This window comes from Apostichopus japonicus, chromosome 12, assembly GCF_037975245.1.
Source record: "Apostichopus japonicus isolate 1M-3 chromosome 12, ASM3797524v1, whole genome shotgun sequence".
NCBI classification, from domain to species: domain Eukaryota; kingdom Metazoa; phylum Echinodermata; class Holothuroidea; order Aspidochirotida; family Stichopodidae; genus Apostichopus; species Apostichopus japonicus.
Genome location: NC_092572.1, coordinates 15202247 through 15228575, shown reverse-complemented (window position 1 = coordinate 15228575; position 26329 = coordinate 15202247). Strand labels below are relative to the sequence as shown.

Below are 26329 nucleotides of genomic sequence, written 5' to 3'. Positions count from 1 at the left end.
CAGGGAATTAGTCATTTTTAAAAGAGGTATCATGGCACCAGTTAGATCTGACTGATAAACTTGCATCAATACAATGAGGATGCACATTTTGTAAGGCTGGGTTTAGATGATAGTCTGTATCTGATTTATAAGTTTGTTGCTCTTAATAGTAATTCTGATAATTTTAAGTGAAAGCTGAATGAAAGTTTTCATTTATACCTGATAATCCAGAGGGTAAAGGAACAAATGGAAATTACAATAGAAATGCAACATTGTTGTAATGAGTAACTTTTTTTCCTTTCCAGGTACTTCTTCTTACATACAACAAATGAGATGAAGTGGACTTCCTGCAATGAGACTTGGCACTGTCGGGCAAACTCATATCCAGTAATTCCAATATATCCTAGTAACAAGGGCTATATGTCATGCTTGAGTATGCAGGGGCACCTTGAGGTGTGTCTAGATTGCAAAGATCTTGAAGGCTTTTGTGAGTCCTGGTGAGTTCCTGCAAACTCCCTGTTTTTGTCATATTGTTTTCATTCCATGCTGTTTTGTGTTATGTAAAATTGTTTCAATATGTAACACAATGCATTTTTGTGAAGTAGCAGTATGTGTGTTTATGAGTGTAATGCTAAGAGCCTGTCATTACGACTCAATAAACTGACAAATGAACAGTAGTCAAATTCTGAAACTATTAGTGATGTAAGTTAATGGCCAGAATTCATACGTTGGAAATTTTCAGGTTTAGAATCCAGCTTGAGTTGAAATGATCCCATTGAGCAGTTCTAAATACTGTATACAGGCATCTTTTCATATTGACTGTAGATCTCTGGTGTTATGTCTTTCACAATTTATTAATTTATTAAGTGTTGTGGAAAGAGTTAATTTCACATAGGGTGACATGTATATGTGAAATTAATTAACTAGTTAATTGTATTTAATCGTCCAGTGCGACGAAATTACACTAAATCACCATTGTCGCCCTAAGTGGTGAGCTTATGCTATTTCGTCCTAAGTGTTGTGAAAAGAGTTAAATTTACCTAGAGCAAAGATGTCGCCTTAGGAGCTTTATGTGCAATTCACTATTTTTTAATTAAATACTTTGGTATTTGTATTAGGCAGAGGGATTATTATAAATAGCACACCATCAGTCCGGTTCTCCTTCAATACTTCTCTCCAGAAAGGACACAATTTTCTGGCCAATGGTTCAAGAACGGGATTGATAAAGTACATCGTTTGTATTAGAAACCATTACTTCATCTAGCCAAGGATGTGAAGAATTATTAGTCTCCAGTAGTTCTTGATTCAGTGGTTCATATTCAATTCATGATGAGTTTTCAGGAACTATTACCAGTTATGCAACGAGTCAGGGCTAGAGTCACTAAATTTCAGAGAAATAAAGTAACTCAAACACAAGTTCATGGACAGTCTTCCCATAGATCTAGATTATGCAGTGACCAAGACCAAGATTCAACTCAAACGTAGGTTTCATAAAAGTGATATCTTTATTAAGTATCTTGATAGTCACTGACTTTTTCATGTTTGCTGATAGTGGTTGTACCAGATGTCATTGTCTTAAACTCCACAAGTCACAAAGTACCATTAATATTTGGCATAAATTTTTTTCTAATAGGGTCGTGAATGAGTGGAATGGTTTGCCTGAGAAAATTGTACTCGCAAGTACTGTAGTGTGAATGGGTTTAAGAATGCTTTGGACAAGCACTTTAAGCATGGTAATCGGGTCTGATCGTTTGTGTCATCAGTTTTCTTCCATCTCCTATAGGGTCTTTGATGGGGACTTGAGTGTCCCTCCTGATCCTTTTTCTTTACTAAACTAATCTAAACTAATAAGGTCAAGCATAAAGTATGTGTGCTGTAGGCCTACGCAATTGCAGAAGCCAACCTTCTTAACCTTTTTGAACTAGCACTTTTAAGGTTAACTTAACCTTTTAGAAGGTAAGCTTAACTTTTTCTTTGCAAATGTAACACGAACACGATTGAGCAAGAGTCGTGCCAGCAATGCCGCTGCATGAGGGAAATTCACAGTGACAGAGTAAATAATTGCTTTCCCACCCACAGATATATAAAATATATAAAATATAAATATGTTTATCAGCTGGTCAACAGTTATTTAAGGTATCATTTAATTGTTTTCATTTACTCCATTAGTGGTCTTCCCTTTTCCAACAGCTTTACTGGAAAGACTCTTGCTCAGCCGCATTACACAAATACTTTACGAACAGAATACTGCAGATAGCTGATTGTTAACTATGTTAGGAATCCACATGCAGTTCTGGTTATAAAAATAGTAAGAGACAAGATCTGTTTTTCAATCTATGTTTATGGTTAACTACGATTAAGAATAATGAATTGTAATTTTAATAAATGAGCCCTTCAGTACTGATAACCAGGATTTTAGTTACCTATTTTTTCTTTCTTTACAGTACAGAAATGCAGGGTTGCACTACACCATTTCCCACAGAGGAAGTATGGCAGAAAACAGGTGGAATTTTACATATAAATGCCAAAAATGTGCTGGACAGAAAGGTTCAATAAACTTTTGGAACATTGACACCTCATTCACTTACAGGAGGAAACCTTTTCTCATAGATGTTGACTAAACAGTTGTAAGAAGATTAACATGTAGAATTGGTTCTGAAACTAAATCAGTATTTATGAACTCCTCACATCTATGATCTCACCATAAAAGAACAGAAACAAGTTGTTGAGTTTGAAGAGTTAGCAACTTAAAATAAGGAAAAAGTTTCATATTCAAGAAGAAATCAAATTTCAACTTTATGATAAAATATGGGATGATTGCATGGGTAGGTGTGAAAAACCTCTCAGCTACCTCAAAGGGGAAAAGTGAAAGTAATACCCATCACCTCAGAGCTTATACCATCACAGACTTACACTCACTAAGTAGTACATGTAGCTTATTTGATAGGGAAGTTGTAGATCTGGTGAGTAGCCTACTTCTGTGCAGTGTAGCAGAGCAAAAGCAACAGAAGTTTAAAAGCATATATTACTACTCACTGTGGTGTAAGAATCAGCTGAACTGAGCCCCAAGCTGCATTCAGAATAAGCTTAGGCCTATATACATTTAGACATATGGAACTGGAAAGCTCACACCTTTACAATGTCAGACCAAGATTGGATGGCATGGGCTGATGACATAAATGAAAAGTTGACAAAACATACATCAGCCCCAGCAAGTTACACAGAGGGATGCAGAATGTGGACAGGTGCCTACACCATCAGTAAGCCAGGGGCACCAGCATATGGCATTATTTTCACAATGCTAACCTGGCAGCTAAGAGAAGAGGCAGCAGGCTCCACATTCTGACATATATGCTCTTCAAAGTATTGTGCAAAGTAAAGAAATCTTAAGGACCAAACCATTTGACATCTCATACATATGCCACAACAGCCTACATGTGGAGAGAGGTGTCACATCTCTCAACAGTGTCTTGCAGTGAAACACAGCAGAGAGCCTTGAAAGTTTGATGGCACTTGCCAAGTTTATGGTCATCAGCTTGATTGCCTACTTCCCTGACTGAGTGATACTGTTTTAACTCATAACAGTGAGTGTGGATAGACTCAGTTTACAAATTACTGGCATCACTGATAAATATTGTCATCTTCATCATCAGTGTAGTTTTTCATCCTAGAGTAACTGGTCATGAATCAGTTGATCTTTCTTATAGATACTGGACTGGTTTATGTTTTTAGTTCTACCATGTAGCTTGTACTTTCTCTCTCTGAGTTGTGCTCTCCTCCATCTGTATGCTCTGCCTCTCTTACGTAATTCATCACATTGCTGTTTTCTTTGCATCTATTTCAGAGTCTGGATACATGGACTATTTGAGCTCACCTTTAATACTGCAGCTTCCATCTTCCTGGCTATGGTCTCTTCAGGCACATTACAGTATATGTTATGTGTATGGAACTGTAGTCCCTGTACTGACCAATGCACGAAAGTGTGGTACTATGTTTTGGATTGGTCACAGTGAAAGCCTTATTAATGACATCTGCTTTTGAGTGGAAGTCTCAAAACGAGTGGACCATAATCATTTGCTGCAGGTGGGTGTCTCAGATATTTTGTTTAGCTTCCTGCTGTCAGTGTGGGATATTAGCAGAGAACCCTTTGCGCATTTGGCATACATGGAAATGTGTACTTCCTGCCCCTCTTGCATACAAATGAATGCTTTTGGCAATATAAATGATTTCCACTGTAGTACTTTGCAAGGCATTCTAAACATGTTGATAAAGCGCTTTTGATATTTCAGATATAAGAAATTTATTGACCATAAAAATTGGCATTCAGTCCATCTCAGTAAAACAGACAATAAATCAATCATAAATACTTCGAAAATACATAAAAATCTGATTCCTAAAACGAAAAATTAAGACTACTATGTCCATGTTCTGACACATATATTTGGCCTATTTCCTACATAATTCATTGGCAAGATTGAGAATAGCCCTTTGCAAGAAAGAACGCCTGTATCTCTCGGTTCAGCATCTCATGACAATTAGTCTGCCTGTTTGATTGCTGTAATCTACCCGATGCCCCAGAGGATGTTGGGATGACATGATTGACTTCATATTACTCTGTGATACTCTGACAAGCTACTCATCTACTGAACTGAGGTCATGTGACCGACATATTTTCCTTGCTTTAGAAACTAGTCTACTTAACTTGGTCATGTCTCTAGCAGTAGTATTTTCACCCCACGCTGCTAAACAGAATGTAATGGTGGTCTTGATTGCTGATTTTAATATAGAACAGAGAAATAAGAGTTGGTCTAGTCCGAATAAATTAAGCTTCTGTAATAGGAACATACGCTGATTAGTTTTTGCTAGAATACGTTTTACATGTTCATCCCACTCTAATTTATCAGTGATGGTTTCTCCCAGGTATTTATAAGATTGTCAAGCGCTTCTTAGTCACAGTTTTTGCAGGAACATATCAGAGGAGAATACTGCTTTAATATAGTCAGTGCTCTGCGGAGTGACTTGAGTAGGTGAACTTGATCTAACAGGTTAAGTTCACTTTCAGAATGAGTAGTTACAGCCATTGTACTACTGAACCTTTTACATGCCTTGCCATCAGCATCATTTGTGAGACACTTGACCATTAGTGGATTCTTACCTGTAAGTAATTTGGATTCACAAATCTTTCCACCATTTTGTTCATCTCCGAAATAGGGCATCTTTGCTGAACAGCCCTCATTGTCTGGACTTTGTACCTTGTGATCCCTTCTTCTTTGCATTTCACCCATTAAGCACAACTTGTTACTATGATGGTAACCAATAACAAATGTATCCATGGTGACATTCGCAACTATTACATCTCTGCATTGGCTTGCAGGAGCAAATGGAGTCTTACTTCTTGCATTATACGTAGAGGGTTGTGATATTGATGATCATATTCTGCCTGAATTGGAAAGTCTTTGGAGAGGCCATGCAGTTGCAGTGTCTTCTTAATTAGAACCCTCTTTTGTGCCATATTATTTTTGATTAATTTCTTTCATTACATGTTGGTACAAGCTGGTTGTAGTGTACTGACCACAGGACTGGGAAGAGACATGCTGTTGAGCAATCTACGAGCTGCACTTGAACTGCCCACTACTCAGAGGCAGCGGGGGCTACCCGTTCCTGGGAAAGGCATCCATACCTGGCGCTCATCCTGTAGTAAGTAATGTTTATATGTACATGCTATTGTGTCTGGGCTGGTAAAATATAATTCCTTATCCTAGGTTGACAGGGTCAGCTCTGTGCATCGTTGTCTTTGTAGAGAGTTTCAGAGTATGTTTGGACTAGACCAAACCAACTGTGAATAGGAAATAACGGCTTTCAAACAGCATGTGTGTGTATTTGATTAGATGTGTGTGTGTGAAGCTATGGGGTTGGAATGGGATTTATTGTGATTGGTGATTACCCAGTATGTGAACATAGAGCATTCGATATTATTTATAATTCCTTTTGAAACAGGATTACTGGAGCATGGAGTTGATGGACAAATTTAGGAATGAGAGGAACACATGCAAGCAGTAAAGAGGAGAAGAAACAGTTAAGTGACACCTGTTCCACTGAAAAATAACCAAGTAGATGACCCAGCTAGCAAACAAAGGCATAAAATGTAAGTACAGGTATAACTTTTGAGAATGAAGCTCATCTTGAGGAAAATAGAAATGATTAAATAATTAACATACTTGACTAAAATTGCATTATGCAGTCCTATTCACAAATTTGATTTGATTTGTTTATCACGTGAATATATTCAGTGTGATAGGAAGTCCTCTAAAAAACCTTCAGATGGCTTAACAAAGTAGAGGACTCCCTGTAAAGAAAAGGAAAAAGAAAACAAAATATATAAGAAAAAATGAACATGTTCAATTAATAAGATGCAATCATTTTTTGAATAAAGTTTCTTCTGAATGATTTTGCAGAAGGTTTATTTGTAATATTGTCTGATAGAGAATTCCATGTTTTGATTGTACGTGCCCTTAGTGATAACATCCCCATTGTAGAATTATACCTGTTATAATGTGCATTGCCTGAAGATCTGGTATTGTAATGATGAATATCACTGTTACATATTAAGTAGTCATTAAAAGCATTTGGTAACAGTCCATTCCATGCCTTATAAGCAAATGTAGCAAGGTTAACCCTAATAATGTCATCAGCTTTTAACAACTATAACACTTAAAAAGAGGATTTGTGTGGTCCCGTGGTTTGGCATACATGTGTGAGTTGGCGGACTGCTCTCTTCTGTGTAATACAAATGGGATTCAGATTGGTATATCTAGTACCAGACCATATGTTACAACAATACGTAATATGTGGCTGGACTAATGTCTGATCGAGAATCTTTAATATGTGTTGTGGCAGATAATGCTTAGGCTTAGCTAAAACACCGGTGTTTTTTGCAACTTTTTTACAGACAGTTGTAATGTGGTCACACCATTTAAGTTAATGATCTATATATACGCCTAAAAATCTAGTACTATTGACTTGTTGTAGTCATTTACTACCCATAGTAATATCAGCATTCCATGTAAAATTTTTAGAAGTATTAAAAACTATATAGTTTGTTTTATCAATATTCAATGATAATTTGTTGCCAGCGAACCAGTCGCTGAACTTGTCTAATTCAGTCGATACTTCAATATGAAATAAAGTTCTCGATTGTGATACGAAGAAAGTATTTGTGTCGTCAGCAAACAAAACAACTTTAACTTTATCAGAAACATTGGTAATGTCATTAACATATAGGATAAAAAGCAATGGACCAAGTATAGAGCCTTGTGGCATACCACATTGAATTCTCTCCGGTTGGGAATGAGCATTTTTGTAGGATGTATATTGGTAGCGGTTTGCTAAGTAACTGTCGATCCAATTAAGAGGGGTTCCTCTTATGCCGTAACGATGTAATTTATTAAGCAGAATTGTGTGGTCTATTGTGTCAAAGGCCTTTGAGAGGTCCAGAAAAACCCCGACACAGGTACTATTCTTGTCAAGATTACTATACAAATTGTCAATGGCATCAGCTAATGCTAGCTCAGTGGAGTGTTCAGGACGGAATCCATACTGTTCCTGGCATAAAATGTATATATTTTGAAATAAAGTTAAAAATACGATTATACATAAGCCTTTCAACTATTTTGGAAAAACATGATAAGAGTGATATAGGTGGATAATTTTCAAAGTTTTCTGAATCCCCTTTCTTAAAGACAGGGATGACCTTGGCAATTTTTAGCATATCAGGAAAAATACTGGTATTGAACGACAAATTACAAATGTGGGTTAATGGTTTGGTAATAAATAGGATAACCTGTCTTACAATACCAGGCTTAAAATCATCGTATCCAGCTGCTTTATCGGGTTTCATGCAAGAGGCTGCTGTTTTTAACAACTCCTCCTCACTGACAGGATGAGAAAACATGGAATGAGTGTTAACATCAATGTTCACAGCTTCCTGTGATTTACGTTTGTGGTTGATTTTACTTGCCAGTGATGGCCCCAGATTGACGAAAAAGTCATTAAATTTATTAGCAATGTTAATCGGTTAGTCGGTGTTAATCTCTTTGTCACCATCCTTGAAAAAGAGGGATACGATGATTGTTTACGACCTTTATGGAGTAGTTGGTTCATGGTATCCCATGTGCCTTTTGGGTTACTCCTTGCATTATCAAATTTATTGTTGAAATATAATTTTCTAGAAAATTTGATAACATGATTGAGCTTATTGCGATATTGAGAATAAATAGTTTTATTTACACCAGACGGGTTCTTAATATGTCTTTTAAATAGCTTATCTTTTCTTTTGATAGAAACTAGAATACCTGCAGTAATCCACAGGTGTCTCTTTCGACGTCTCTTAGATTTGGTGACGCATTGCTCAGGAAAGCATTGATTATATATGGCATTGAAATTGTTATAAAACATAGAATAGGCAATGTTTGCATCAGTTTGGGATGAAACATTTTCCCACGAAGCATCTCGGATTGTGGAGAAGAAATTCTGTACATTTGTTTTGCAGTAGTTCCTCACATACATAGGGCCCCTTTGCCTACTTTTGTGTATGGCAGTTTGGAGAAATAATGGATAATGGTCACTGAGATCGGTTACAAAGATACCAGTTATTAGTTTGCAGTCATCATTGGTTATAACATTATCTAAAAGAGTTGCAGAAGTGCAACCCACACGGGTAGGTTTGGTAATAGTAGGAAAAAATCCACTGGCATATAGTAAGTTTAAAAAGTCAGCAGATTTAATATTGTCAGCAAGATCAATATTATAATCACCCATAATGTACTTATGTCGTTCATTTGGGAGTTGGGTTAAAATTTTGTTTACGTGTGTCAGAAAAATATGCAGTGAACTTTTTGGAGGCCTATAAATTACGCCTATGGTATAATTTTTCATTGCTGATGTTATGTCAACCTCTATGAACATTGACAGAATCATTGAAAATGCTTATATCGTTTCTGAGTTTGACATTTAAATCGTTGTTATCAAATAAACAAACACCGCCACCTCTCCTTTCGGGACGATGCCTTTCAACAAGCGTATAGTTATTGATATGGATTAGGGGGGATATATCTGGAGTAAGCCAGGTTTCGATAAATCCAATGACAGAGAAATCCTCCTTCAATAGAGACGTAAACGTAGTTATGTTGTCTAAGTTTTTGTTAAGGCTTCGACTATTATGGTGGAATAAAGACAATATGTGTTCGCTAGACATCTTGTTGTATGAGACAATATCGTAGTAATTGCATGCGATAGCTTCCTCCCCTGTTTCAAGGTATTTTGCAGCTTGCATCGCTATAAATAAATAAATGTATAACATGAACGCCATCATCTTTGCATAGGTTCTGCTGAAGAATCCTTTGTTCTGACATTTCTCGCTCTGCTGAGATTAGGAATAAATGTTTTCTTCTTTAGTCTGATAGTTTGAAAGCTGTCTTCGTCTAGGGATATTTGCCTTTTGTGGGGTTGGATGTTTCCCCTTTTTGTGCTTGCCCCCTCCATCCGCTGAGATCAAGTCTCCGGTTGTGTTCTCCGTTGTTCTACTACTTTTTGTGTTGGCAATGTCTTCTTTTGTTCAGTTCGCTGTTGTTGGTGGGTTTTCTTTGACTCCTGGTTAGGATTACTCGGGTGTCTGGAGTTCTCGTTATTGTTCTTCTTTGCTGTTGAATCTGTGTTTTGTTCGGATTTCTGTGCCCTGACCTCGTTAGCTTCTTGAATAGCGTGATCGTCCTGTTCAACTGACCCAGTGACTAATCCCTCAGACTGATATTGTGTTTCGTTTTCATGTGTATCTAGGGTCGAGCCAGCGTTTGTGTTGTCATGGCGATACTCTTCAAACCTCTCAGGACAATTAAAGCTTTTATGTCCAAGTTCTTGGCATTTAAAGCATCTGACCTTGGGGCAATTAGCTTCCCGGTGCCCTTGGACATCACAAACTTTACATTTGTAGTTAGGACAGTTTCTCCTGATGTGATCGCTTTCCAAACACAGATTGCATACTTTAGTTTGACCATTGTGCTTTAAGTTCATATTAATCCTGTTAATTCTAATTGCGTAAGGCAAGCTCTTGTGTTCTTCAGGTAGTTCTAACTGTACATATCGTATTCCGTTCTCGATATTTGGGAATCTGGGGAAGGTCTTTCGTTTCCTTTCGCCTCTTATTTTACACCCATACTCACAAAGTTTTCCTGTTAGATCTTTGTCCTGTATGAATGAAGGTACTCCAAAAACACTAACAGTTAGGAACGTTTTGTTGACACCAGTAGAAACTGATTCCCATTCACGAGGAGTCCACTGTCCAAAATAAGATCAGCTTGTTCCTTTGCTTTTAATGTGATAATCCAGCATCCCAAAGATTTCACACAACGTGCAATTCCATCTCTACCAACATCATTCATGATAGCATACAAAATCTCAGTATCTTTATATGAACTGTCAGCAACTCTGATGCTACACTCCTTTAATTTCTCCACTGTCGCAGAATCCGTACTAACAATCTTGTAGGCTAATGAACGTCGCAAGACGTCATTGCCGAGATCTCCAGCGAAAAAAGTATTCCAAAATTGGAATAAAATAAAATTTTCTGCTAAATATTGTCTCAATTAGTGTCTCAAATAATACAATTTGCAATGATGTAGTGAAAACCACACTCTATTTAACCTCGGAGATCATTGGAAAGTAGAAAATATAAGAGCTCCTCAAGGAACAGTGTTAACAGGTTGACGGTTGGTTATCCAATAACGGTTGGTTATCCAATTTTTTGACTTCATGAAGTCAGACCAACTTAAAATTGATCTCAAGGATTGGGCTTTTTGATAGGTCTATTTATATGTAGAGATATGCACTAGTTAATTGCAATTTCAGCCCTCCAAACTAGTGTAGGGATATGCAATAGTTTATTTGCAATTTCAGCCCTCCAAACTAGTGTAGGGATATGCAATAGTTTATTTGCAATTTCAGCCCTCCAAACTAGTGTAGGGATATGCATTAATTTATTTGCAATGTGACCCTTCAAACTGGTGTAGGGATATGCATTAATTTATTTGCAATGTGACCCTTCAAACTGGTGTAGGGATATGCACTAGTTTATTTGCAATTTCAGCCTTCAAAACTCCAGGAAGTTGCGGGTAAGGAACCTGAAAAAGTTTGTGGTCAGGACCATTGACAACGTGGTTTATACACGAAATCTAAGATTTATGTATATATCCAAAAATATCAGTTATTTTTAATTAACTTTCCCTGCGTCAGTTTATCATCAAAAGCTCTATGAGGTAATAACATGTTTCATTTGTAACTTTTCTAAGATTTTGACTGATATGATGCGTTTTTTGTAGTTTGACGTGAAGTTAGCTGTTGCAGAAAATGTACGTTTGCAGTGTATGCTGAGGGCAGCTATGGAGACCAGGTACAATCAGGTAAGTTTGTTCCTTACTTTTTAAACATCTTAGGTCCAAGCATGTGTTATATTATGTGATATGCCTGCTACTACTGTACTAGATGGAATCATTATTTCAGTATGTGAACGAAGACATTACAAGTATTCATATTTGCTTGCATTTCATTTTATATTGTAGGTGATTTCTGTTGGTAGACAGCATAAGGCTAGATAGGTTGTACATATTCTGCGGTATTTGCCAGTAGCACCCTCAGTTTTATCACAAGTTTTTGTAGTATAAGATGGCCGTGTCCATGTGTTCGATAAAGGTAACTGTTGTGTACATATTGTTGTTGGCGTTGGTACATAATAGTATTCCATGGCATTGGGAATAGTTGGTCATATGTACACTTAGAGTTGTAATAAATAAGCTGTATTGATTCCCTTTCCGCTATCATCTATCGACAAAGCAAATATTTTTTTAGATGGTTATGGATTTTGGACAAATTTAAGATTTTATATCTTATTTTTTTTTTATCATATGTCGGTTATAGCCATGATTTTTAGAATAGAAGGTTAATTTTTGACATGAGATGCATTGTGGGTTGCATGCAATAAGCATTTAAAAGAGCCTTCTACTCCTTAATATTAAAGGAGCCATTCACTCTTTAATATTTTCTGAGCATTAAAGGAGTGTTCCAACATTTAAAAGCTAGTTTATGATTTTATCAAGCATTGTTTATTACACATTTGTTTTCCTTTTCCTCCTATTTTTTTATGTAGAGCTTGCTATTGGGGAACAAAATACCAGCGCTTAAAGAGAAAAACTGAGTTCTGCCTTCCCTTGCCATACTATATCTCCCCCCCCCCACCCACACCCCCCCCCCCCTTGGATGTCGCAACCAGACTTCTCTAACCACCCAATCAATTGCCAGGTAGTGTTTATAGAGTTATAGAACAACAGTGTTTGTTTCAATTATCAAGGAGACTTCTCTGCATATGCTGGTCTTCTCTACTGCTTTCAAATGCTAGCTAATGGCTAACTTGATCAATTGTCTTGCATTCTTTTCTTGATATAGTTTTGCCTTCTTTTGTGTAATCTAAATAATTAAGTCACTCACTGTTTGATTTAAAGGCAACAATGAACTAAGGCATTTTTTGTGGATCAACAGATAACTTCTGGAGATGAGTGGAATAACCCCAATGTTGGATGCTTCTCGGCCAAAAGATGTTTTTCTCATCAACTTCAAAGCAGTTGCTACATATTGATAGATAGTGTTCAAAGTTAAAAGTCTGCCAAAGCAATAGTAATAATAATAATAAATCCAGACCAGGTACTAAATGCATTTAACATGTGCACACTTCGACAGCCGCTGCTGTGAGTATCCACCTTTATAATTACTTTCATGATTCTTAGAGCAGGTTCCTTTTTTCTTTACTTGGATTTTGATCACTTTTTTTTAAGATCTTTAGCTTGACTTGTCACATTTCGATTTGTTTTGATTAATACCTGGTTGACTTTATAAATTTGCTGACCACAAGAAAAAGAAGAAAAAAAACTACCTTAAAAGCAATGATGTCATAGATTATGGAGGATTTTAAATGTTCTTTGAATATTCAATATGTTTGCATAGCATTACCCTTCCTGCAAGTCGTTGACCAAAGCAAATCGTTAAAAGCAAAGATGTCATAGAATATGGAGGATTTTGAATTGTTTGCTTTGAATCTGACAGGTCTCAACTATGAAGTGTGGCCTATTGCCGATCAGTCAAGATGCCTTGATTTGTGGTGAGATCTCTATACTATGACTACACGGAGATCGTAGTCGAGGAGGAACAGAAGGATCAAATCATCAGGGCCCCTGGACCCAAAAACAAGATCCTATTCTTGCGTAACCATGTATCGTCTGCTGTGGTGGGTCCATAGAGGAGGCGTACTTCCTAGCCCTCAACTGTGTAGCAGCATGTGAGATACAGGTAAAGAATTAACTGGACTTGGTCCAACGTGGTCGGATTGCTTGTAAAACTTAGCAGTGTGAGGCCAAATGTTTTCTGGTTATGTTACAGTTTGTTCATTCTCCTCCATTTCAGAATATTTTGGAGACCTGTGAAAGTTACAGAGTTTTCCTTTTTTAAGCTGTTTTTTAAAGAGCCGGGAATGGGGTAAGGGGGGTGGGGAGGGGGTTAGGGTTGAAAATGGACAAGATTAGTCAACTCGAAACACAAAGTAAATGGTATGGATTGAGTTAATCTTTGTTATGACCCTCTCCTCTGAGAGAAGTTATCTGAATTTTCAAACTGTTTCCAAACAATATAATCAATTTGGAATTTTTATTGTCTTGGGAATGATTGTATCTCCTAGCCTACACGGAACTTGATTTTGCCATTAGCATAGTCTACTTCTGTATCAATATGTAGTCATTACACTCTCCTCAACTCTCTCCACCCCCCAAGATTCCGCTTCTGTACAAACTTTTGTTTGCTATTTCCTGAGTCAAACTAGGTTCTGAGTAACAGCAGAAAGCCACCCGCAATAGCAAAGCCTGCTCCATGAAATGAAAAGAAAATAACAGCGGTTGAAAAAGTATGTTTGACTGGAATAATTGCTAGTCTTAATGCGACTTGCCGACTCCAAATTGGATTTATGGATTTGGATTAAGGTATAGTAGGGGATGTTTGCTTTCTAACATGTATGTGCACTAATAATGTTGACATTCAGCGATAAAGTTCCCATAATATTCTTTTTGATGTCTGACCCCAAGGGCAAGGTTACCCACCTGGGAGATGTGTTTCATTATTGACCTTGGAAACCAGGGTCTTTTGGCTAATGTAAATCCTTAGAAAAGCTACCAGTTGAAACTGGGAAAAATTTCCCTTAGAGGTCATTCATGAAAGTCATAATTGAGTTTTCTATTTGTATGTCCTGAAGGTTCAGCAACACACTTTACTAGTGGGTTAGGATTTCAAGTGGTGGGGGAAGTGGGGGGGTGTTGATGGGCAGGAATGGGAGTACTTGGTCCTCTCTTCTCCCTGCAGCATCAAGAGTTGGTTGTCTGGGTTTTGTCAACCTACAATTTTATCAATCGGTGTGTGTGTGTGGTTTTTTTTGTCGAGTCTGGGTAACAAACAATGGTCCTTAGAAAGCGGATTATCTGCTTTCTAATAAAGTTACCCTTACCTAACACGAATATAGTCGATAAGTATTCAAAAAGTATTCAAAGATTTCCTTAGTATTCAGAAAATTTACCATATAACACACAGTACAAAATAAGTTTTCCAAAACTAATACGAATAACTATAAGCCTTCGTCAGAGCCAAAATATGTAAATGAGTGAAGTATTCGAATACCTGTTAGGTATTCAAATAGGTATTCAAATAGGTATTCAAATAGGTATTCGAATAGGTATTCAAGTAGATTTGGAATAGCTATTTGAATACTTAGCTCATTTACATGTAAGTATTTGCTAATTTAAATAATTCGGCTCTGATGAATACTTATAGTTACTCGAATACTTATTCGCTAGTATTCAAATACTTGTATGCTAATTAGTTATTTTATGAAGGCTTGAGAGGTTTCTGAATACTTACTCGAATACTTATTGAATACTTGTATGCTAATCAGTTCCAAGTAAGGAGAGTTAGGAATTTGGCCAGCTTGTTGTCCTACTTATTGATTAAAACTCTCCAAACAAATAATGAGAATAACCAGAATTCTGAAGTCTCCTTTTTTATTCAACAACTATAAAATTACAAAGCAAAGAAAAAATAAAATACAGCTTCTTCAATTTCATGTATCTTGGAGCATTCGTGCACTTGTATGCAAACCGTTTGTTCATCTCTTGTGGCTGTGGCTCTGTCCACTGGTTTCTGCCACACATACTGTGAATGTACTCTGAACATAAAACAAATAGAAATAATTAATAATGATAGGGCACAAATATACATTGGCACAATAACCACCCACCAGAAACGGAAAATATAATATATAATATTCAGTGCATAATACAGGGACGTCGCAACGCGGGGGAGAGATGGGTTGCTTTAGACCCCACTTTTTTTGCAAGCAAGCATGTTTTCACATGTCTTACAACATGTCACAAAGTTTATATAACCTTACTAGCCCTCCTCCCACCCCCCCCCGCGTAATAATTATAAAAATGATGAAAAATTTGGCTCCTCGCATATAACCACATATGAAAAACAGAAATGTAATCACATTAAACCCTGCATGCCCAACACTTAAATGTTTTACATTTTTATAACGCTATTTCAATGGTATAAGTAAAATCTCTGTAGTACGGTAAGAGAAACGTCAGACTTGAATGTGAAGTTTGACTAGGCAAAACTAGGAAAATCCAAGTACTGAATGTCCAAATAATTACCAAACATAGGCATTGCCCCATGCACCCAGAAGAATAAGCTTAACTGTAGTAACACTATAAGTTTAGGCCTAAACAAGAAATATACTACACATGTAGCCTTGTCTTATTTTAATTTGATTATTAATTTTATTAACTGCAAATATGCTGTTTATCGTGGCACAAGACAGGAGAAAATTAGAAGTTGAACTTGGTTATTGTGCCACTGTCAGAAAGTTTCAAATGATTACACATAGAAATGAAACAGAAAAAAGGTCAACATACCACTTATTTTGATGATTTTTCTAGAATACGGCCCCTTTCCTCTCCACTTTATCAAGCAGACTGCATTTTCAGTTGCATTTTCTTTGTCCATCACCTACTCTGTACTAACTTGTTGATCTTTCATCCAATAAATAACACATTTTTGAGGCTTGGTCTTCTTCGATGGGTCAACAATATTTTCCATATTCTTGGATAACTGCAGCAAGTTCTGAACATTCATTATTGTATATTTAGGCCTATTGCTGTGGGATAAAATTTATTTTCTTCCAAGTTTCAGCCTAATGTTAATAAAGTTCAGTCGGGCTGCAAGGACTGGAATAAATTTAGTCCGACTCAAAAACTGAAACATTATTTCTGCTAACTCAAATTCAATCTGCTAATAAAAGTTGAATAACATTCAAGAGGAATAAATATCTATTCAAAAGGGAGTATTAAGCACAGAATACTAAAACAGTAAGTCTATGAATATGATCGATGAGATTTTGGAAAGGCTTCAGTTTTCAATCCTCCGCGGTATATTCAAATACTGCCGCGCCTGTGCACTTCACCTTGGCCAGAAAGCGTATGATAAATACTAATGTGATGACACTAACATCATGAAAGGAAAGCTGGGATGCTCCTGAGGGTCTTTGTAAGTTTGATGAGCTCAGCTTGCGCCCGCAGGCGTGCACAGGATTCTGTATCAAATCGTTAGGAGAAGAGGCTTATAAACACAAACTTCCGTTTTCCTGATAGTGTAACAATGCTTCTATTGTACCTCATACATTTTGTACATAATGCTCTTGCCTATTTGCTATCAAGGTGCCTTGCAGAATCCAGGCATTGGTTATATCCACCATAGAGAAGTTGACATCTTTTTGTTCATTAAAGAGCAAATTATCAAATAGCCAAGTTTGGTCCAGTTTTGTTGACACACAAATTTTTTTTGTTGGATAGGAACAAATGAAGTATTATTGCCCAGACAGACAGTTGCTCAAATATTTGCCTGTTGAAGGAGAAGTGCATTTCTGTGTTTGTTCTGTAATGGCAGTATTTAGCTCTTTTGTCCCTTGACAGAGAGATGGAAGACAAAATGCTTCAATTGAGAAGGATTCAAAGGTTTCATCAAAAGGACGAAAGTTCAAACCGGATTTAAGCTAAAAACGACTCTTTAGTGGGTCTTGTATTTTTGAAGCATGAACGCCAAACGGATGGTTTCTTTCGGCAAATCATGTACGATGTTGTGGTCCTCTTATATGAAATTGTTGAGTTTCATTCCTAGGATGGCATATACAAGATGACAAATATCAGAATCTCCTTAGTAGTGTTAGGACCAGCAGAGCAAAGTCAGCGACGAGAAACGACAAAGGAGGAATAAGAGAGATTAAAAGAGTCGCTCGTAAGACTTGTGTTCGATAATGTAACAACAAACTGCATTCAAACGCTTTACCGTATGCTAATTATTCGTGACAGATACATGCCGTAGGCCTGGATAATGTCATCCACCTACCGGATGAAGTCAGAGACAAGGTCGGCGAAGGGACTGCCAAGGACGCAGGTGGGGTCAGTGAGACAGGACACAAACTGAAGGTCGGTGAACTGGAGTTCGAAGCCATGATGAGACATTTGGACAATATAGTAAGATTTCAAAGTGCAAAAATTCCAACTCACTTGGCCTGCAACGTCTGTGCAGCAGACCAACTAGCCTTATTTGAATTTAAAGATCTGGGCAGACATAGCAAGCATTTACTATGCTAATTGCCAACCGATGGCGTCGCTAGTTAACGTATGAGGTTTTTGATCATATGTGTACCAAGCTAATACGCTTTATTAAGTGAGATAATTCAGTGAGAAGTGAGTTGTAGGAAGTCAGTGTGGATAAGCAGGTAGCTTCGTTCAGTCAAAGTAAACAGCTGTGACGTATCAGGATGGTTGGATACACCATTTGATTTGATTTGTGTCTTACTTGAAACTCTAATTGTTACAGCTTGATACTCTCTTAGATTCAGTATATATATATATATATATATATATATATATATATATAGTATTGGCAAGCTCTTGACTTAATAATCAGAATGGTTTCATATGCTATTGAACATAATACAAACTTTATCGGTTTGGGGAACTTCATGAAGCTCCCTACAAGTGATCTGTCGCACACCCCACCCATTTTGAAAATATTTTCAAGATCACCTGCATCCAAAATTGTGCAGTATTTCATGGAAATGGCATAGAAACGGAATGTTCCAATTAGTTTGTCCTGAATGCACCAAAGACAGCGAATGTGTGAGATTTTCAAAGATATACTTGTGGAAGACTTGATATGTGATCATTTCATTAGTAAAACAGCAAAGAAGACAAAGATGGAGGAATGTTGTGCTGCTGATGTTAGATGTAAGAGTGACTTAGATCTGCAACCAGCACAAAAATTTGATCACAGGAACTTTTTAATTTGTTACAGGGTTACATAACAGGCAACGTGTACGGCCAGCCGTTTGTGAGACACGAACTGAAGCCCAAGAGCGACTTGCCTACCCAGCAGCCTCCACCAACTTCATCTACGACAACGAATTTGAGAAGAGCAGATACGAGTCACCGATCAAGATGTTGAACAGGAGGCAGGCAGAGGAGAAGACGAAATGGCTGATCACTCCAGACACATACTCCAAGGTGGAGGTAGCTCAAAAGTACGCCAACTGGGGAGAGAAAGGGGAAGACGAGGGCTACAAGACAAAGATACACCTGAGTAGTAGTGACATGTAATTGGTGGTAGGCACATCATCCGTTTGACAGAATCACCCGACACAATCCTTAATTTTAGGCAATTTGGGGACTTTGACAATTCAAGACATCGAAGAGGATGAAAATGTTTTGATTTTAGCACTTTCCAGAAACAAAAAGATCTAAATCTAAAATGTCCTACAGATGGAATTATCAGAAGTTAGTCATCCTTTGTTTGTTTGCTATTTATTTAGCAAATGTTTGATCTTTTCAGAGGGAGAACAGGGATAGAAGGGTTGTTGGGGGGGAGGGGAAAGCGGGATTGTCACCATTCTGGACAATGTGATCCGGGGCGGTGATTTGTTTCAAATATTGATGGGGTACATTTGCTTGGGTGCAGGCGCGTAGCAACTTTCATCCCCCAAATTGTTCTCGCGCTTTGTTATATTTTGTATATTACTATCTAAGCGGAGCGCCACCATCGGTTGGCACGCAGCGTACAAGAAAATTTCTGGTTTTGATAGCCCCCAGATCACCGAAAATGGCACTTCTCAGGCTTGAAAATGACCAACCAGATGTACACTTTTGCCTGAGAACCAAGTTTTTTCCAAATAGTTTTTTTTTTCATCCATTACCTATTTTAAGATTGACACCAGTCACACATCATGTTGGACCTCATTGCATCTCCTGTGGATCATTGCTTTTGTAGGTATTACTACGTAACGGCCCACAATACCTGTCAGCCCCACTTTTCGAGGTTTTAAAGCCCATTATTTGTTCAGAATTTGAATAAACAAATTCACTTCAAACATGCCCATAATGTTGCACAAAATATCATGTATGGACAACCAATATAGAAAAAAAACCTTCAACCCCTAACAGACCGGTCAAAATTGCACGAGTAGAGGGAAGTATGATGAAGAATGCTGGTCAGGGAATTTTCGAAAATTCAGACACAGTTAATTTATTGGTGAACAAATATTAAAACCTCTTATAACAGCTACTATAAAACTTTGATATCATAAAAAAAAATACAAAAAAAAAATCGAGGGGGGGCGGTCTCCCCCTCTGCCCCCTGGCTATGCTCCTGCGGTTAGAAATCTTGTAGGAAACAGGCCAAATGGAAACCCAGTGATTATGCGTCATCCACAACTCTTCTCTCTGGTTACATTTTTCACAGTGGGTAGGTGACAAGGACCCCAAGAGTGGTAATGCAGTCGCTATCACCGATCTACAACAGTTTGCAAGACAGGGACAAGATCATAAGGAGTACAAGAAGAAGGTTTAAACTGTACGTTGATGATGTTATACACTGTTATTTCTAATAGATTGTTTAATTTTTGTTATTTGTCACCACTTTCTCCTTCCTCTCACTTCTTTCCCATTTTTTCGCCTTTCCCCTAATTCGGTCTTTCGAGGAGTGAATGATGTATCTGGTATGTTATAGAAAAAGTGGTAAAAAAAAAAGATAATGTAAAAGTGTATCAGTGGGTGTTGCCCTGGATTCGTTGAAGCGGACTCCCCACGTAGGTAGGGTTCTCCCCTTGTAGGGAGCGGACTCCCCATTTAGGGAGCCATTTCCACATGTAGGGAGGGTTCACCCAAGAAAGTTTTTTAAGTTGTGCTATTTACTACTTTTGTATTTTTATGGTAGGTTGAAGCGGATGGGTGTATATTTCCTCACGCCCCCGACCCCCTTCCCACCCAGGATCATTTTACACACAGCAGACCCTTAGCAAGCCTCAAAAATTTGCTGTGAGAACTTTAAACATTCTTAAATCTCTCCTCCTTAGTATCACTATTCAATGTCCTCTTAGTGTTATGTTATGTGTCTTCTTAGTGCTATGTTATGTGTTCTGTCATTCTGACATCTTTGATAGATGTCCCAAAGAGTGTCTGCCGGTGAAATTTCCGTAACCATATTACCCAGAAATGAAAAATTGATGACATCACACCTGCATCCAACAGAACGAGGCATTTAGCACTCATGCCACATGCTCCTTGCAGCTGGTTCCAGGACCGCGGTGGCAAAAGGCATGAATTTTTAATGCCTCATCCTTAATGGCAGAGAGACTATGAATAGAAGTGTTATAATGTTACCAACGAGGATGTTGTCTACTCTTTGAATTTCAGATTAGGCAAGAGCGTTTTGGGGATAAGACGCACCCTGGACCCATCTCTGAAGTTCTGGCAGGTATAACTTATGGAGATGCTTGCAGAACACAGGTGCGTTGGAATTTTCCTAGTCTCTGGCCCCCTCTACCTTCCATTCTTCTCCCCACCCCCTCTGAAATTATCTATTAAGTCCACATTCTTAAAGGATATCTCTTGTTTTAGATTATGAAGAGCAGAGCCACCCACCTATTTCTGTTTATAGATTGTTTATGATTTGCATACTAGTATAAAGTATACCGACTAAGTTCGGTAGTATGTCAGCTGATAAGGCTTTTTGTTTCATGGACAAGACCGTAATAAGTTGGTGTAGGGTTACACAGCAGTTGTACAGGTATGCTACTGTAGACAAGGACAGAATAAAGCGCCCTCGCTACCTGTTGTGTTCTAACGCGTCTCATTCCAGCACAACAGTGTCCTGTTTCATTTAAGCTTTTACACTGGTTCGAGAGTAAACCACCTGTATCAGCCCGATGACCCTCTAGTAATATTGTAAACATTGATTAAGATCTAATAATATGGTAAAGTTTGATCAAGGTACCAGTTAACTTAAGAATAGAAAGTCTTTTTTTTCTGTGTGTAGTTAGGTAATAGCTTGGCTGGCCTATCCCCCAATCCCAACAATTATTTTTATGTTATTTGATTAAGCATTATCTTGACCGCACCTACCAATGGGCTGCCAAAAACTTAAGTATCCTTGCTTAGAAAAATTGTAAAATCTTCATCATTAATCCAAAACAAGCACTAAGTAATAGAAAGAGAGAAAATAAAAGGGAGGGGGGGGGGCAATTTTGTTTTATCAATGTGCCTGGTGTGACAGTTGTTAGGATACGATTCATGTGTACTTATTAAAGTGTGGTGAAAATAACGGATGGTCTCGACATTCCTTCCGTTAGGTTCTATGTAAGTAATATCAGTGAATGTACCACAAGAAAGTACATGAGCTACGGGGAAAAGTTGAGATATTAGCCACTCCCCCCTCATCCCCCCACCCCACTCCACCCAGTAAAATGTGTGGGTAAATTGACACTGAAGCTAGTACTTGGACATGCCACTGGAGTTGCACTTCATGTTAAAATCAATAGGTTGAACAAACTTCCATTGATAAGATCGAATTAATTGATCAATCTCAACTTACTAAAGCCAGCTTACTCGGAAACAAATATCTTTCACTTATGGCTTGTTTTGATATTCTTCATTAATGATTACACAAAGTGATTGGTTTTAAGTGTAGAAATCATGTCACCTTTTATGTGAGTCATAAATCAATGCTTTGCTTTACTTTTGTTGGTGAACTCGGTTTGACCAGTGCTGTTCTACCCAACCTCTACCCCCCACCTATCCCCCCCAAATTGCAGTTGTTTTCGGATTGGTTTGACTAGACTCACATGTTTGAAAGACTTGCCTGCAGCTTTTGTTTACTATTCAATTGAATGTTTTGTTTTGAAATTATTTTTGAAGTGATATTGTTTTCGTAAGCTTCACTTTCACCCTTTTTTTGCATGAAAAAATGTTTTTATGGTAATGTGTGTATCTTTGCTGAACATCAGAAAGAAAAAAAATACAAGAAGATAATTTCATAATGAAACTATAGTTTAGAGAATTAATACCCAGGAGATTCTCAAAGAATATTATTTTAGATTTGCCAGATTTTCTGAAAACATCGGTTCTGATCCTGCCAGACTCTATGTTTATTGTTCAGTTAAAGTAGCATTCAGCTTGAAAAATCTCAATAAAAAACCAAACCATGTATTCCATATCAAATACGAACATAATTGATGTTCAAATGATAGAAATTACACAAAGAGGAAGTTTTAACCTCCGACTATGTCCATATTAGCTGTTAGCGTTAGTCTTTATCATGTTTTTACTGTTTCTAGCTTTAGTGTTTGGCTAACAAACAGTTTAAAACAAAAAAAATGGGGAAAAAAGTGCTCCTTTAATCTAAATTGCCTGCATGGAATATAGCTCCACTTTTAGTCAAATTACAGTAGTGCATGTCACCTTTAAACCCTGTCTTTCTTCAATCTCCTTAAACTAGATCCCCCAAAATTGCTTGACTTTCTCTCCAAACTGGGATGTTGCCTCGACCAAAAAGAGGGGAGAAAGGAGAAACTGTTTTTTTTCTTAATTTAGCCATCTTTTTGGGCATTTGCTACAATGATGTGATTTTGCTGTGACGTTGTCACAAGTCTGTATTTACTCTGTCGTTGTCGTTGATGTTGGTGCAAGTTTTGGTTTTCCTTCCCCACTCGGTCAACCAGGATGCGCCACTGTGGGATTCTTGTGACGGTATGTTACCAGGCCAACAGGAATAGGAAATAAATTTAATAACAAAACAAGAAAAATAGCGCATCTTGGGAATAAAAGCAACCGAAATATCATCATTTTGTCACGGTGGATTTATATTGCAGACTTGAGGTTTCCGTATTATCTCTCTCTAAATTATTAGAACAAACATCAGTAGCAACTGAAGTTCTCTCTCACCCTGCTTACTTCATCCATTTTCATTTTTCTTGGTGGTGAAGGGTGATGGGTGTGGGGAAGTGGGGGGGTTAAATGCCACCCTGAATATTTAAAATATGCAAAATTCTTAAAACCACAGAAAGATCAAATGTAAGAGAGGATTAAGATGTCTTACTTTACTTTTCATATAGCAGAAGGGACAGAGGTGATCAGGCTAATTAGCCATGTGAAGTTGCACCTCTTTGGGCGTGGGTTGGAGGGGGAGAAATACACCAAGGGTTTCGTACAGAAATATTGCATAATATTGCCTTCACCTGGTGGTAATTAGAATTGACTGAAAAGTGTAGTACGTTAAATGCTACTTCACAAAATTGATTGATCTTTTAGCTTTCAATTCAGGCTTCATCTCTGAAATGCTCTCTCAACCGATTCTCCATTCAGTGATAAAAGGACATCTGGATTCAACTTTAAGTCTCTGCTTGTTTGTTTGTTTCTGTCCTCTCTAAATATGAAAGTCTCAATATCTGTTCCATCCATGTTTTGCCATGCCAAGCATCATATATTTACGGACTAATTGCACCCATTTCGACAGTGCTGAAGTAAAACTCATTAAAGTGTTTTTAGGGAACTATCCAGTAGCTACTTGACCCGACTGTCAACTTATTTTCTATGGTTTCAAGTTTTTCTTTAAATCCATTGGGATATGGGTATTTTGAGTTTTTCATATGACGTAAACACAAACAAAAATGTTGGTCATGAATAGCACACAGCTCCTCTGTTTTTACTTACATTTCAAAACTGAGTAAATTGGTTGGTTTTATAACTTGCCTCGTAGTTGTGTTCTGATGAATATCCTTCATTGTTTGTACTTACTTTCATGTGATATTTAGGTATAAAGCCCCATTATGCCTTCCATTATAAACACGAACAAACTGTTCCCTAACCCTTTTTTGGTACCATTGTGTAGTTAATAAGCAGACAATCTTGTAGGTGCATTGTTTGCCAAATATTTTGGCCGAATCTCAGAGAACGAGCGAGAATAGAAACCTCCAAAACATTATTATTCAGACCGTCCAGATGGAATGCATAGTGAGACTTTAACATCAAAGGACAAGATGTACAGTGACCTTTGAGTTAATGTTATATATTCTTTGATGGTATGATATTCCTTTTATTAACCTTATATTTCTTACATCATGGTGAAGCGTGTAAAACCTACCTTTATAATCCCCACCGGTTTCATACACAGTGTATCAAAGACTGGATCAGTATGAACTATCTTTTTAACTGTTTCCATTCATTTAGAAGATAGTACAGTATTCAAATGGTGGCCTTTACTGTAGAGTTGTTTACTCTCTTGTTCACTCTGATAGTTGAGTATAATTAAGTTACATAATATATGCTGCAAGACACTTGGGGCGATATTTTATGAAGGAAGTATGTTCCTTTGTAGCTACTTGTTCTGTTTGCTATATGATCTAACTGTTAACAGTGAATTATTTGACAACCTGTAGGCTTTATTTTCACACTCAAATGAGTACTTATTAATAATTACCCACATTGTTGATTATTATAGATGTGATTGAACACACAATATCACAACCTAATTAAAAGGCTTGTATTAGTATACATCTCTCTCCAGAGGCTCCAGTTCACTGTACTTTCATGAAGGGATTACATTTTCTTATCATGTTTTCAGTTTTAGTACTTTATCTTTTATGTTACTGTTTAATTATCATTCAATTATGGTGTGTATGTATGCTGTTGATAAATAAAAAGGATTCCAGCTTCCACGGAGTGGTAAAATAAATGGCTGTCCTTTGAGTTTCTTATAAAGCTAAGATTTATATCAGAGCGGTAACATTATGTAAATGTGGTTTTCTGTTTCTTAATCTTGGCGTCCAATTGCACTACACATCCAACAAGTGCAGATACCCCTCCCCCCACTCCAAAGATAAGAATGGGCTTACACGGCCCTTGTAATAATAATAATGAGCAGTTATTTTTACAAAGCATAACCAAACACAAATGTTGGAGAAGCCCGCACAGGCGTATGGATCACAACTTACACTACGGGTGGCTTCCAATTCAACATTTTATATAAAATTTAGAAACTCATTTCAGATGGGAAAACTGTAGACTGCTCTTGGATGATAAACCCACCTTACACAGAACCTCCTGATTGCCAAACCTCATTGCTTCAAATGCCATTGCCTTTATCCACTCGATCACAGCACCAGTGGTTCATCCTAGATGAAACCTGTCAGAGGAGGGGGGGGGGACCTAAGATACAGTTACAGCAACTGAAGTAGATATAACTATTGATTATATTAAAATTTAGAAAACCTCTACTTTACCCAACCTCTACTTCAAGACATGCATAAGGAACAGATGCTAGAACTCTGCACAAAAAGGTAAGACTGTACTTTAAGAACAAAACCTCTACATGGATCACAGAAACAGTGAATTTCATTTAATATCTTCATTTATATTGGAGAATGGGTTAAAAATTCAGACAATTTATCTAAAAAATCTCAAATGTGACATTTTATCACAAAATTTAAGCAGTTTTTGCCAAAATTTGTATCCGAAAATGTTTATGCAGCTAGCTAAACAATTTTAGGCTGACATGTCAAGATTCGCCCCAAGAGTCCCCCTCAAAAAGTGTAAATTATTATCTTTAGAATGTCTGTCCCATGGATACGCCAGACCTACACCCTCGCCCCCCCCCCCCCCCCCCGGGTTGATCATGACAGTAGGCCTACTGTCCCGCCTAGGCCTAATGCCAGACCAACTGACTAGATTCGCAGCGAACTCAATAAATTATCTTGACCAACATGTTTAATGACCTTAGGCCCATGTTATGAGACCATTTGAATTGTTTCGTTGTAAATGTAATGATTTCAAATGGATATGCATCTAGCATGTCATTGTTAGTTTTTTTTTTTTTTTTC

The 26329-nt window shown here is 37.4% G+C and overlaps 1 protein-coding gene and 1 long non-coding RNA gene across 2 annotated transcripts in view; one reads left to right on the top strand and one right to left on the bottom strand.

Moving 5' to 3' along the window:
- The window catches only part of LOC139977961 (uncharacterized), a gene marked incomplete in the record, with an annotated part of 396810 nt that overhangs the window by 8512 nt on the left and 361969 nt on the right, over positions 1–26329 (top strand). The window contains 4 exon segments of the mRNA XM_071987784.1: positions 285–476; positions 1321–1460; positions 2170–2287; positions 2424–3887.
- LOC139977974 (uncharacterized) overlaps positions 1–26329 on the bottom strand; it is a 184549-nt gene that overhangs the window by 110960 nt on the left and 47260 nt on the right. The gene's annotated exons all lie outside the window — the stretch shown is intronic.